This window comes from Aotus nancymaae, unplaced genomic scaffold (assembly GCF_030222135.1).
Source record: "Aotus nancymaae isolate 86718 unplaced genomic scaffold, 86718_ANA_hifiasm-v0.15.2.pri h1tg000004l, whole genome shotgun sequence".
In the NCBI taxonomy this organism is placed as follows: domain Eukaryota; kingdom Metazoa; phylum Chordata; class Mammalia; order Primates; family Aotidae; genus Aotus; species Aotus nancymaae.
The window spans coordinates 57,232,697-57,245,781 of record NW_026988415.1 but is presented as its reverse complement, the minus strand read 5'-3'; the positions used below and the strand labels follow the sequence as shown (position 1 = coordinate 57,245,781).

The 13,085-nt window shown below is 37.4% G+C and overlaps 1 long non-coding RNA gene and 1 pseudogene across 1 annotated transcript in view; one reads left to right on the top strand and one right to left on the bottom strand.

The window, feature by feature from the left end:
• LOC135268271 (uncharacterized) overlaps positions 1-13,085 on the bottom strand; it is a 211,053-nt gene that overhangs the window by 44,272 nt on the left and 153,696 nt on the right. The gene's annotated exons all lie outside the window — the stretch shown is intronic.
• Positions 1-13,085, top strand: part of LOC105725594 (aurora kinase A-like) — a 41,156-nt pseudogene that overhangs the window by 1,260 nt on the left and 26,811 nt on the right.

Below are 13,085 nucleotides of genomic sequence, written 5' to 3'. Positions count from 1 at the left end.
GATTCCTGGACAGAAAAGCACCAGGAATCTCAGCACAGCTGTTTCAGCTGCAGCAGTGGGTCGCCACATGGGAAATCACACAGATCCCAGTGCCTTTTCAACAGGCGACTGGAACACCTGGGAGACAGAGTCAACCGTTCAAATAAAAAAAAAAAGGGCTCTGAGGCAGGAAGCCAGGTGATCAGGCTAGGCTGGTCCCACCCCTACAAAAAAAAAGCAATCGAAAACGCTCTGGATTGAGAGTTTCACAGCAAGCACAGCTGAACCTGGGATGGTCCAGCTCTGGGGGGGAGGGGCGTCTGCCATTACCAAGGCAGTCCACCAATACAGAGGTAGTTTGCCATTGCTGAGGCAGCTTGCCATTGCTGAGGCAGCCTGCCATTACAGAGAGAGTCCACCATTACAGAGGTGGGCTGCCATTGCCGAGGCAGTTCTAACTACACCTGTATAAACAGGACTGCAGGGAAGTTCACATGGCAGCTGGGCAGAGCCCACAGCAGCTCAGCAAAGCCTCTGCAGGCAGACAGTGACTAGCCTGCCTACTCAAGGGGCAGGACAGCCCTGAAAAAAGGCAGCAGCACAACAGAAACTCATAAATAAAGCCCTAACTCCCCAGGACAGAGCACCTGGGAAAAAAAAAAGAGAGGGTTTATGAATTCTGCTGCAGCAGACTTAAACGTACCTGCCCAGCAGGTCTGAATTAACAATGGAGCTCACGGCTCAGCACTTGAGCTCCTATAAAGAACAGACTGTCTCTTCAAGCAGCTCCCTGACCCCTGTATATCCAAAGAGTCACCTCATAAAGGAGAGCTCAGACTCACATTTGGTGGGTATCTTTCTGGGACAAAGATAGCAGAAGAAGAAACTGGCAGCAACCCTTACTGTTCTGCATCCGCTACAGGTTATCCCCAGGCAAGCAGGGCCTGGAGTGGACCTCAGCAGTCCTAGAGCAGAGGGGCCAGACTGTTAGAAGGAAAACTAAGAAACAGAAAGAAATAACTTCATCATCAACAAATGGGACGTCCACTCAGAGACCCAATCTGAAAGTTAACAACTACAAAGACAACAGGTGGATAAATCCATAAAGATGGGAAGAGACCACCGCAAAAAAGATGAAAACACCCGAAACCAGAATGCCTCTCCTCCTACAAGGTATCACAACTCCTCACCATCAAGGGAACAAGGCTGGATGGAGAATGAGTGTGATGAATTGACAGAATCAGGCTTCAGAAGGTGGGTAATAAGAAACTTCTGTGAGCTAAAATAACATGTTCTAACCCAATGCAAAGAAACTAAGAATCTTGAAAAAAGATTTAACGGAATGCTAATGAGAATAAACAACTTAGAGAGGAATATAAGTGAATTGATGGAGCTGAAAAATACAACACGAGAACTTCGTGAAGCACACACAAGTTTCAACAGCCGAATTGACCAAGCAGAAGAAAGGATATCCGAGGTCGAAGATCAACTCAATGAAATAAAATGAGAAGGCAAGATTAGAGAAAACAGGGTAAAAAGGAATGAACAAAGTCTCCAAGAAATATGGGACTATGTGAAAAGACCTAATCTACGTTTGATAGGTGTACCTGAATGTGACAAAGAGAATGAATCCAACCTGGAAAATACTCTTCAGGATATTATCCAGGAAAACTTCCCCAACCTAACAACGCAGGCCAATATTCAAGTCCAGGAAATACAGAGAACACTACAAAGATATTCCTCAAGAAGAGCAACCCCAAGGCACATAATTATCAGATTCACCAGGGTTGAAATGAAGGAGAAAATACTAAGGGCAGCCAGAGAGAAAGGTCGGGTTACCCACAAAGGGAAGCCCATCAGACTCACAGCAGATCTCTCAGCAGAAACCCTACACGCCAGAAGAGAGTGGGGGCCAATATTCAACATCCTTAAAGAAAAGAACTTTCAACCCAGAATTTCATATCCAGTCAAACTAAGCTTCATAAGTGAAGGAAAAATAAAATCCTTTGCAAACAAGCAAGTACTCAGAGACTTCATCACCACCAGGCCTGCTTTACAAGAGCTCTTGAAAGAGGCACTACACATAGAAAGGAACAATCAGTACCAGCCACTCCAAAAACATACCAAATGGTAAAAAGCATAAACACAATGAAGAAACTGCATCAACTAATGAGCAAAACAGCCAGCTAGCATCAAAATGGCAGGATCAAATTCACACATAACAATATTAACCCTAAATGTAAATGGGCTAAATGCCCCAATCAAAAGACACAGATTGGCAAATTGGATAAAAGTCAAAACCCATCAGTGTGCTGTATCCAGGAACCACATCTCACATGCAGGGCTACACAAAGGCTCAAAATAAAGGGATGGAGGAAGATTTACCAAGCAAATAGAGAGCAAAAAAAGCAGGAGTTGCAATTCTCATCCCTGATAAAATAGACTTTAAACCAACAAAGATCAAAAGAGACAAAGAAGGACATTACATAATGGTAAAAGGATCAATGCAACAAGAAGAGCTAATGATCCTAAATAAATATGCATCCAGGAGCACCCAGATACATAAGGCAAGTTCTTAATGACTTACAAAGAGACTTAGACTCCCACACAATAATAGTGGGAGACTTTAACACACCATTGTCAATATTAGACAGATCAATAAGGCAGAAAATTAACAAGGATATCCAGGACTTGAACTCAGACCTGGACCAAGCAAACCTAATAGACATTTACAGAACTCTTCACTCTGAATCCACAGAATATACATTCTTCTCAGCACCACATCACACCTACTCTAAAATTGACCACATAATTGGAAGTAAATCACTCCTCAGCAAATGCAAAAGAAAGGAAGTCATAACAAGCAGTCTCTCAGACCAAAGTGCAATCAAGTTAGAACTCAGAATTCAGAAACTAACTCAGAACCACACAGCTTCATGGAAACTGAACAACTAGCTCTTGAATGTTGACTGGATAAACAATGAAATGAAGGCAGAAATAAAGATGTTCTTCAAAACCAATGAGAACGAAGACACAACATACCAGAATCTCTGGGACACATTTAAAGCAGTCTCTAGAGAAAAATATATAGCAATAAATGTCCACATGAGAAGCAAGGAGAGATCTAAAATTGACACCCTATGTTCAAAATTGAAAGAGCTAGAGGAACAAGATAAAAAAAAACTCAAAACCTAGCAGAAGACAAGAAATAACTAAGATCAGAGCAGAACTGAAGGAGATAGAGACACAAAAAACCCTTCAAAAATACAATAAATCCAGGAGCTGGTTTTTTGAAAAGGTCAACAAAATAGACAGACCACTAGCCAGATTAATAGAAAAGAAAAGAGAAAATAATCAAATAGATGCAATAAAAAACGATAAAGGGGATATCACCACAGATTCCACAGAAATTCAAACCATCATCAGAGATTATTACAAACAACTCTATGCGTGTAAACTAGTAAACCTGGAAGAAATGGATAAATTCCTGGACACTTGCATCCTCCCAAGCCTAAACCAGGGAGAAGTCGAAATCCTGAATAGACCAATAACAGCGTCTGAAGTCGAGGCAGCAATTAAGAGCCTACCACCCAAAAAAAGCCCAGGTCCATATGGGTTCACAGCCGAATTCTACCAGACATACAAAGAGGAGCTGGTACCATTCCTCCTGAAACTATTCCAAATAATCCAAAAAGAGGGAGTCCTTCCCAAATCATTTTATGAGACCAATATCATCCTGATACCAAAACCCAGCAGAGACTCAACAAGAAATGAAAACTTCAGGCCAATATCCATGATGAACACAGATGCAAAAATCTTCAATAAAATACTCGCAAGCTGATTGCAACAGCACATCAAAAAGCTTATCCACCATGATCAAGTAGGATTCATCCCGGGGATGCAAGGCTGGTTCAATATACACAAGTCTATAAATGTAATTCACCACATAAACAGAATCAAACACAAAAAGCACATGATTATCTCAATCGACGCAGAGAAGGCCTTTGACAAAATTCACCAGCCTTTTATGCTAAAAACCCTCAATATACTAGGTATTGACAGAATGTATCTCAAAATAATAAAAGCTATTTATGACAAACCAACAGCCAATATCATACTGAATGAGCAAAAACTGGAAGCATTCCCTTTGAAATCTGGCACTAGACAAGGATGCCCTCTCTCACCACTCCTATTCAATATAGTACTGGAAGTTCTAGCCAGAGCAATCAAGCAAGAAAAAGAAATAAAGGGTATTCAAATAGGAAAGGAGGAAGTCAAATTGTCTCTATTTGCAGATGACATGATTGTATATCTACAAGACCCCATCACCTCAGCCCAAAATCTTCTCAAACTGATAAGCAACTTCAGCAAAGTCTCAGGATACAAAATCAATGTGCAAAAATCACAAGCATTTCTATACACCAATAACAGACTTAAAGAGAGCCAAATCAAGAATGAACTGCCATTCACAATTGCTACAAAGAGAATAAAATACCTAAGAATACAACTAACAAGGAATGTGAAGGACCTCTTCAAGGAGAACTACAAACCACTGCTCAACGAAAAAAGAGAGGACACAAACAGATGGAGAAACATTCCATGTTCATGATTAGGAAGAATCAGTATTGTGAAAATGGCCATACTGCCCAAAGTAATTTACAGATTCAACGCTATCCCCATCAAGCTACCAATGACCTTCTTCACAGAACTGGAAAAAACCACCTTAAACTTCATATGGAACCAAAAGAGAGCCCACATAGCCAAGTCAATTCTAAGCAAAAAGAACACAGCAGGAAGCATCACACTACCAGACTTCAAACTATACTACAAGGCTACAGTAATCAAAACAGCATGGTACTGGTATCAAAACAGAGATATAGACCAATGGAACAGAACAGAGGCCTCGGAGGCAACCCAACATATCTACAACCATCTGATCTTTGACAAACCTGACAAAAACAAGCAATGAGGAAAGGATTCCCTGTTTAATAAATGGTGTTGGGAAAACTGGCTAGCCATGTGCAGAAAGAAGAAACTGGACCCCTTCCTGACACCTTACACTAAAATTAACTCCAGATGGATTAAAGACTTAAACATACGACCTAACACCATAAAAACCCTAGAAGAAAATCTAGGCAAAACCATTCAGGACATAGGCGTAGGCAAGGATTTCATGACTAAAACACCAAAAGCATTGACAACAAAAGCCAAAATAGACAAATGGGACCTGATCAAACTCCACAGCTTCTGCACGGCAAAAGAAACAGTCATTAGAGTGAATCGGCAACCAACAGAATGGGAAACCATTTTTGCAGTTTACCCATCTGACAAAGGGCTGATATCCAGAATTTACCACGAACTAAAGCAGATTTACAAGAAAAAACAAACAAGCCTATTCAAAAGTGGGCGAAGGATATGAACAGACACTTTACAAAAGAAGACATACATGAGGCCAACAAACATATGAAAAAATGCTCATCATCACTGGTCATTAGAGAAATGCAAATCAAAACTACATTGAGATACCATCTCACGCCAGTTAGAATGGCGATCATTAAAAAATCTGGAGAAAACAGATGCTGGAGAGGATGTGGAGAAATAGTAACACTTTTACACTGTTGGTGGGAGTGTAAATTAGTTCAACCATTGTGGAAGGCAGTGTGGCAATTCCTCAAGGACCTAGAAATAGAAATTCCATTTGACTCAGCAATCCCATTACTGAGTATATATCCAAAGGATTATAAATTGTTCTACTATAAGGACACATGCACACGAATGTTCATTGCAGCACAGTTTACAACAGTAAAGACCTGAAACCAACCCAAATGCCTATCGATGATAAGCTGGACAGGGAAAATGTGGTACATATACACCATGGAATATTATGCAGCCATCAAAAACGATGAGTCTGTGTCCTTTGTAGGGACATGGATGAACCTGGAAACCATCATTCTCAGCAAACTGACACAAGAACAGAAAATCAAACACCACATGTTCTCACTCATAGGCGGGTGTTGAACAATGAGAACACATGGACACAGGGAAGGGAGCACTACACATTGGGGTCTGTTGGGGGGAAATAGGGGAGGGGACAGCGGGGTGTGGGGAGTTGGGGAGAGATATCATGGGGAGAAATGCCAGATATAGGTGAAGGGGAGGAAGGCAGCAAATCACACTGCCACGTGTGTACCTATGCAACAATCTTGCATGTTCTTCACATGTACCCCAAAACCTAAAATAAAATAAAATAAAATAAAAGAATCATAAAATTAAAAAAAATTAAAAAAATTAAAATAAAATAAAATAAAACTTAGTACATAACATGAAGAGTTTTCCATATTATTATGTACAAATTTAATTCATTTGTTTTAATAACTGAGTAGTTAATTCTGTACTATAAATGTACCATCATTAATTCTAAAATTATATGACTAATGGACACTGCATTTTGCCCATATATATAATTAAAGTCTCTTGTTATTATATTGGATCTACTTGAATAAACAATTAACATCCTTGGGCTTAAGTACTTGAGCTTTTGTTTCTGTGGAAGACAGTCATAGAATTTAGAATGGCTTATTAAAATATATGCATTTGGGCTGGGTCCGGTAGCTCAGCCTGTAATCCAAGCACTTTGGGAGGCCGGGGTGGGTGGATCACGAGGTCAGGAGATGGAGACCATCCTGGAAAACTGGTGAAACCTCGTCTCTACTACAATACAAAAAATTAGCTGGGCATGGTGGTGTGTGCCTGTAGTTTCAGCTACTCAGGAGGCTGAGGCAGGGGAATTGCTTGAACCCAGGAGGCAGAGATTGCAGTGAGCCAAGATTGCACCACCGCACTGCAGCCTGGCGACAGAGAATGACTCCATCTCAAAAAAAAAAAAAAAAGTTTATGCATTCTAAATTTTAATAGAAACTGCCACATTAACTGTAATTGTAATTGCAACTAACATGTTTCCCAGTAACATATGAAAGTTTTAATTTCTCCACGTATCCAAAAACATTTCATGTTCTCAACATCTATGTTTTGATAGATTGATTGCATTTGCTTTACAAAAAACATATGAGATCATTTGTCTCCTGATGATCCCTAATAATGAACCACTTGTTTCTTTCCTTAAGTGGCTAACAATTTAATTTTAGAGAAAAACATTTATAACCATTAAGAGTTATAATGTTTGTGGTGGAGATACTTTTGTGGTAGAGGGCCAGGGTTACATTGACATAGGGGTGGAGTTGTTGCCTTACATTATTTAGTTCAGGCTCCCAGCCAAAAGATAACACAAAATTGCAGTGAACAATTCAACTCTCCTTTCTGAAATAATCGGATAAATACTTATTTTGAGAGGAAAAAAAACAGTAAGCATTTTGTGATCTGCAATGGGCAAACAATGATTGTGAGATCCACAAAGCTTTATTTGTCACAGTGAAAAACTCTCATTGTGTTTTTTGCATCACATCTCCACTGAGGTTTGTTGCAACTCTATCAGTAGAATAATTGTTGTAATAATTCAGAATTTTGAGTTATTTTCCTATCTCTACCACAGCTTGATGCACAATTTTGGACAGGTCACTACCTCTCAATTGCCTTAAGTTTTTTCATTTAGGCTTCTTAATTACATTAAACACACCTTTAGTTTTAATAGGGATATATATATAGAGAGAGAGAGATTAGGTATATATATATTTAGTTGGTATATATATGAATATATATATTTAGTGATATATATATAGTTTTAGTAGGGATTATATATATAGTTTTAGTAGAGACATATATAAGGATATATATATAGTTTTAGTAGATATGTGTGTGTGTGTGTGTGTGTGTGTGTATGTATGTATCTCCATCTCTTAAATAATAAATGGTCACAATATTGCATAGAAAATTCAACCACTGGAAATAAATTCTAAATGGACAAATTGGTGACTCTGAAATATAAGGATGGAGAAAATGTATGTGTTCAGAGTTTGTGATTCTAACATGATTATCCTGGAGCAAGTACTATGTATACTGATTTTGGAAATTAAGTATAACAATTAGGGTTTGGTGTTAAGAAAACTTTTGTTGCAGTCATGACACTGGCTATTTAGCAGGTTAAAGTTAGGTAAATAATGTATTAGTGAGAATGCTTTCTGTTTCATGAATCAGAAACCCTAACTCAAAGTCCTTTAAAGAAAGACACAAATATATTGGCTCATGATGAATGAATAGTTAAATAGTTCACATAGTTTTCTGAAAGGCTTAGTTCAGTGTTCACATAAATTTACCTGGGTGGGGTTTTCTTTTTATTTTATGATTCTACTTTAGTATTGGTCTACTTATAAGCACCACATAGTCACAAAATGACTGCAGCAAATATAATTCCTCTGTGGTCTCTCTTTCACATCTAGCAAGGAATAAGTAATTTATTTTTCTAATAGTTAAAAAAATTGAAATTGGGCCCAACTGGTTTAACTTGTGTCATGCACCTATCCCTCAAGTAGCCATTTTGGCTAAATGGAAATAGAAAACTTTAGTTAGATTCACTTGAATCACATGCTGTACCCATAACAACTGGGTAAAGATGCAATTTCTCCAGAAGTGCTTAACCTGAGAGCACATGAAGGCCCCTAGAAGGCAGAATAGTCAAGAAAGCAGTTGTCCCATACAGTTAGAAAGAAATGAATTCTTTATGAAACCTTCAAAGCCAGGTACTGTAATCACTCACTTGCTTTCTGGTTCTTACAAAGTTGATTTCTTGTGTTGGTAGTTGTTCAATTTGATGTTTCTGTGACAGGAATAACCACTGGAGAGTTTTATTCAAGTAGATCCAATATAATAACAAGGGACTTTAAGTGGGAAGGACAGAGGCACAGGAGTCAGAATTGGAGAGACAACATCATGAGAAAGATTAGACTGGCCTTTGTTGGTTTTGAAGATGGAAGGGGGCCCACATTCCTTGGCTCATGGCCCTTGAATAAACATCAGCAGTAGCCAGGTAGTAGTTGCCATAGACCTTGGACAAGACTTAGTACTGTTCTGGCTTCAGGTGTGACCCAGTGCATTCATAGTTGTGGTGGCCACATAGAGTGATTCTTTTTGCTTGAGGAAAAGTTAAGGAAGACTAAAAAAGACTTTGTCTTGCAACTTGGGTATCAGCTCAGCCACAGTAGAATAATGTATTAAGCAGACTCCTAAAGTCTCTGATTCCAGGCCTTAGCTCCTGGAGAGGTTTTTAGACCCACTCTGGGCCAGAAGAAAATTTGTTGCCCTGAAGGAAAATAGCTAGGCCTTGCAGGATTCAAAGCCAGCTGACTAAAGAGCCCTTGGATTTTGAATAAATGTTAGTGGTAGCCAGGTCATAATTGCCATAGGCTATGGGCAGTGGTGGCCATAATGAGAGACACTTTCAGCTTGAGGAAAGGAGATGAAAATGTAAAAGGAGCTTTGTCTTGCAACTTGGGTACCAGCAGAGCCACAGTAAAATAAAGCACCAAGCAGATTCCTAAAACCCATAATTCCAGTCCCTAGCTACTGGACAGCATTCCTAGACTCATCCTGAGTCAGAAGAAAACCTGCTACCCTGAAGGAAAAGTCTCAGTCCTAGCAGAATTCACCATCTGCTGAATAAAAAGCCCTTGATCTTTGAATAAACATCACTGGTAACCAGGCAGCGTTCATCATAGGCCTTGGAAAAGACACAGTATTGTGCTACCTTCAGATTTAACCTAGAACAATCTTAGAAGTGGTGATCAGAGGAGTGCTTGCATCACACGCATGACCCACCACCAACTCTAGGCAGCTCAGCACAGAGATAGAGACTCCATTTTTGTGGGGGAAAGTCAAGGAATAGAACAAGGTACTTTGCCTGGTAATCCAAATAGTACTTCTGGATCTTACCCAGCATCATCAAGGTGGTACTTCTATGAGTCCAAAAGAATTACAGTGTTACAGCGTTTGGGAGACCTCTTTGTGCATATATGGCCACAGCAACCAAAGAATTAGCTCACAACACTCAATATTATTTTAGTACTTGGAAAGCTTTCTCCAGAAGGATGAGCACAAACAAACCTAGACTGTGAACATTGGAATAAATACCTAACTCTTCAATGTTCAGACATTAGTAAGGATCCACAAGCATCAAGACCATCCAGGAAAACATTACCTCTACAAATGAACAAAATAAGTCACCAAGTGAACAATCTCAGAGTGATGGAGATGTATAATCTTTCAGACAGAGATTTCAAAGTGCTGTTTTGAGGAAACTCAAATAAATTCAATGTAACACAGAGAAGAAATTCAGAATCTTATCAGGTAAATTTAACAATGATATTGAAATAAAAATAATCAAGCAGAAATTCTAGAGTTGAAAAATGCAATTGCTGTACTAAAGAATGCATCAGAGTCTCTTAGTAGCAGAATTGATCAAACAGAAGAAAAAATTACTGAGCTTGAAAGCAGGCTATTTAAAACTATAGCTGGAGAAGAGACAAAAGAAAAAAGACTAGGAAACAATGAAGCATGCATACAAAATCTAGAAAATAGCCCAAAATGGCAAATCTAAGAGTAATTGGCCTAAAGGGCAGATAGAGCAAGCTCAGGGTAGAAAGATTATTCAAAGAGATAATGACAACTTTTAAAACGTAGAGAAAGATCAATATTTAAATACAAGAAAGTTATACAACACCAATCAGATTAAACCCAAATAAGACTACGTCAAGACATTTAATAATCAAACTCCCAAAATTCAAGGATAGTAAAAGGATACTAAAAGCTTCAAGAGAGAAGAAAATAATAATGTATAAGGGAGCTGTAATACATCTGGCAACAGACTTCACAGTGGAAACCTAACAGGCCAGGAGAGAGTGGTATGAGTTATCTGAAATGCTGAAGGAAATATGCATTATATATGTATATATAATGTGTAATATATATAAAATGCATAATATATATACAGATATATATTACTTATATGAGACAGAATCTTGCTATGTTCCCAAGGCTGAACTCAAACTCCTGGTCTCCAGAAATCTTCCTACCCCGTCATCCAAAAATACTGGCATTGCAGGCATAAGCCCCTATGTCTGGCCCTTGAAGGAAATAAACTTTTATTTTAGAATATTATATCCAGTAAAAGTAGTATTCCAATATGAAGGTGAAATAAATACTTTTGCAGACAAGCTAAGATTGGGGATTTCATCAATACCAGACCTATTCTGCAAGAAATGATAAAGAGGATTCTTTAATCTGGAAAAAAAGGATGTTAACAAGCAATAAAATATTATATGAAGGTACAACAGTCACTGCTAACAAATACCTAACAATAATACAGAATACCATAGCACTGTATTTTTCATATTTAAACTACGCCCTACTTCCATATTTAAACTACTTCCTACTGAGTAGGAAAACTAAAACAAAAACTACCAAAATTGATAACTAAACAACATTCAAGATAGAGACCATATAAAAAGATGTAAATAGATATGACAAAAAGTTTAAAAGCAGGGTGGATAAAGTGTAAAGTTTTCATTAGTTTTCTCTTCCTTGTTAGTTTATTTTTTTAATCAAAGTTAAGTTTTCATAAGCTTAATATACACAGTTATAAGCTGTTATTTCCAAGCCTCATGATAAACTCAAATCAAAAAACCTACAACAGATTCACAAAAAATAAAAAGGAAGACATTAAAATATAACACCTGAGAAAATCACTTTTAAATAAAGGAAGACAGAAAGGAAAGAAAGATGAAAGAAAGAGAACACCACAAAACAACCAGAAAACAACAAAAATAGAAGTAATAAGTCCTTACTTATAAATAATAGCATTGAATGTAAATAGACTAAACTCTACAATCAAAAGACATAGAGCAATTAAATAAATAAATAAAAAGATCCAACTACTTTCTGCCTTAAGAAACATACTTGCCCTATTAAGACACACATGGATTGAAAATAAGGATGCAAAAAACATTCCATGGGAATGGAAACCAAAACAAAAAGAGAAGGAATAACTATATTTATATCAGACAAAATAGATTTCAAGAAAAAACTGTAAGAAGAGACAAAATGTCACTATAAAATGATAAAGGGGTCAATTCTGCAAGAGGATATAACAATTTTAAATACATATCCACCTAACACTGGAGCACCTAGATATATTAAGCAAATATTATTCAAGCAAAAGAGAGAGATAGGTCCTAATACAACAAGAGCCATAGACTTCGACAACCCATTTTTGGCATTAGACTGATCTTCCAGACAGAAAATCAACAAGAAAATATTGGAATTAATCTGCACTGTAGACCAAATGGATCTAATAGATATTTACAGGACATTTCATCTAAAGGCTGCAGAATACACATTCTTTTCCTAAGCACATAAATTATCCTCAAAGATAGGCCATATTTTAGGCCACAAAACAAGTCTTAAAACATTCAAAAAAATAAAATCATATTAATTAATTATCTTATTCACCACAATAGAATACAATTAAAAATCATTAATAGGAGGTACTTTAAAAACTATACAAACATGTGGAAATTAAACAATACACTTCTGAATCACCAGTGAATCAATGAAGAAATTAGTAAAGAAATTTAATAAATTTTTGAAATATGAAAATGGAAACACAACATACCAAAACCTATGAAACACAGCAAAAGCAGTCCTAAGAAGAAAGTTTATAACAATAAGCATCTACATGGAAAGAGTAGAAAAACTTCAAATAAACAACCTAACAGTGCATTGCAAAGAACTAGAAAAGGAAAAGTAAACCAAACCTAAAATTAGTAGAAGAAAAGATATAATAAAGATCACAGAGAAAATAAACTGAATTGATCTTAGCGACTATGAGCAATTTGTACACCAATAAAGTAGCAATTTCACAAGGAAAACTATAAAACTCTGCTGAAAGAAATCTTAGATGACACAAACGAATAGGAAAACATTCTCAGCTCATGGATGGGTAGAATCAATATTGTGAAAATGACCATACTGCCAAAAGCAATCTACAAATTCAGTGTAATTCCCATTAAAATACTACCATCATTTCTGATAGAAGTAGAAAAGGCAATCCTAAAATTCATATGGAACCAAAAAAGGAGTCCACATAGCCAAAGCGAGAT